The sequence below is a fragment of the Hyalella azteca genome, unplaced genomic scaffold (genome assembly GCF_000764305.2).
Source record: "Hyalella azteca isolate HAZT.00-mixed unplaced genomic scaffold, Hazt_2.0.2 contig616, whole genome shotgun sequence".
In the NCBI taxonomy this organism is placed as follows: Eukaryota; Metazoa; Arthropoda; class Malacostraca; order Amphipoda; family Hyalellidae; genus Hyalella; species Hyalella azteca.
Window position 1 is genome coordinate 408 of NW_025930958.1, and position 2488 is coordinate 2895.

Sequence of the window (2488 nt, forward strand, 5' to 3'; positions counted from 1 at the left end):
AGATGTTCGCTGAGGTGCTGTGCGACGACCTCAACCTCAGCCCCGTGATGTTCGTGGCCGCCATCAGCGCCGCCATCAGGCAGCAGCTCGAGCAGCTCCCCCAGCGCGACCTGGTGGCCGAGCACTCAGACTCCCGGGTCGTGGTTAAGGTGAGGGGGGGGGTTGTGGTGAACATAGGGGCTGTCTCTTATACACATCTAGATGTGTATAAGAGACAGGGTTGACGGTACCACTTAAGGATTTTTGGGTGAACATTTATTGATAAGTCTATTCATTAGCTTTGTAAAGTTTGTATGGAGCAAGGTAATGAGTTAAATATTGACCATTTAACTGGCTTCAATATACAAAAACACTTCAGGAATGCAGATCTTCTAAACATTGAAGAGTCACTCAACAGATAGGTAGCTCATAGCACAGTGCACAGTACTATCAATAGATCTACTNCTATTATATTATTATTGCCATAATAATCGAGCCGGGGCAATGACGGACTAACTTGCTAGTCTGATATACAATACAATGCACATGCTGGAAAATGCATGGGTCATATTGTCCAAAAAAATGACATATTTTTAGTTCATGTAGCCTTGATAACTTTTGCCGGGGTAGACTGGGTCAGGATGGCTCACCCAGCCCTGGACAAGAAGTGTATCGACATTTATGCTTAGTTTCTAAATTTTTCTGAGTGTAGAATATTATTTGGCTCCCCCAGCCTAGTATAATATGAAATAATATCTAATATATTCATTATATAATATACAGTAATTTAAAATATAATAATATATACCCAGCCTTTAACTATAAGTCAAATGTGAATTATATAATGTACTGTAATTTAAAATATAATATATACCCAGCCTTTAACTATACCTAAGTCAAGTGTGAATTATATAATGTAAAGTAATATAGAATATAATAATATATAACCAGCCTTTAACTATAAGTCAAGTGTGAATTATATAATGTAAAGTAATTAAAAATATAATAATATTCATTTGACATGAGCAGCGAGTCGCCGCTGCCGGTGGTGGAGGTGCCGTTCAGGTCGGCTGGTGAGGCGGACGCCTGGTGCCCCTTCCTGGAGACTCTCACCGACGCTGAGATGGAGAAGAAGATACGCGACCAGGACCGTAATACCAGGTATACTGGTGTGATGGTGTGGTGTGGTGTGGTGTGGTGAGAAGATACGCGACCAGGACCGTAATACCAGGTATACTGGTGTGATGTGGTGTGGTGAGAAGATTAGCGACCAGGACCGTAATACCAGGTATACTGGAGTGGTGTGGTGGTGTGGTGTGGTGCGGTGGTTGTGGTGCCTGGTTGCTACTATAACACAGTAGTAGCGGCCAATGAGATGAGAGGAGTTAGTCGTGGGTTCGAGCCTAGGGAAGCTCAGTTCATTTCTTGGTGGGGCGAAGCTTGGTAGCCATCAAAGGTGATGCTGTCAGCATGGCCTTGGTTGGTGACCCTATACGAACTATGTATACCTGTTATCTGGTGGAACTCATGATGCGGTGGTGCCTGGTGTGGTGGTGTAATGGTACCTTATTTGGTGGTGCTTGGCTATATCAGTAAAATATTGTGTATTTGAAGACTTGCACTGTGAATATATATATCGGTGGTTGGGGCGCTCCTATAGACTATAAATAATATACTTATCATTTAGTATACAATATATTATTGATATGATCAGATTATGTCCGGATATCATATATGGAATACTTATCATGTGACATTACCGGACACGCAATTTTTTTCAATGGTAAAATTATGAGACACAGAATATAGAAAACGTGTTTATTTAAAAAATGTGTACCTATGTGGTTGTGACTTGAGAAGTGTTTCTTTTAGAAATTTTAGGTTCGATAGCAATCTAGTCTTGCATTTTTTCAGGCGGATGCGTCGTTTTGCCAACACCACACCAGGCTGGTGATTGGTGCAGCCCTCCTCCACGTCGCCACATCTCATCACCTCTACATCACGCCATCTTCATGTATCACCACACTCTTGTGTCGCCACATGGTGGCGTGTGCGTCTACATTTTTTTTCTTTCATTTGCCCCGTCATCTTGTCGCCACATTTTCTGTATATTCCGTGTTTAGGAATGTTTTTCATACTGCATCCCTTTCTAGGGACATCTCTTCTCCTGTATTCCTTCCTCGGACATCCCGTCTCCTGTAACTCTTCCTAGGGACTTCCTCCCCACTGTATCCCTTCCAAGGGACATCTCTCCTACTGTATCTCTTCCAAGGGACATCTCTCCTACTGTATCTCTTCCAAGGGACATCCCTCCTACTGTATTCTTTCCAAGGGACATCTCTCCTACTGTATCCCTTCCAAGGGACATCTCTCCTACTATATCTCTTCCAAGGGACATCTCTCCTACTGTATCTCTTCCAAGGGACATTCCTCCTACTGTATCCCTTCCTAGGTGCATTCGTCCTACTGTATCCCTTCCTAGGGACATCCCTCCTACTGTATCCCTTCC

The 2488-nt window shown here is 43.1% G+C and overlaps 1 long non-coding RNA gene across 1 annotated transcript; it reads left to right on the forward strand.

The window, feature by feature from the left end:
* Nucleotides 1-1012: 1012 nt before the first annotated feature.
* On the forward strand, nt 1013-1972 carry LOC125177874. Its single transcript, XR_007156699.1, has 2 exons — nt 1013-1140; nt 1894-1972. It is a non-coding gene; the product is annotated as an uncharacterized LOC125177874 (long non-coding RNA).
* Nucleotides 1973-2488: the final 516 nt, after the last annotated feature.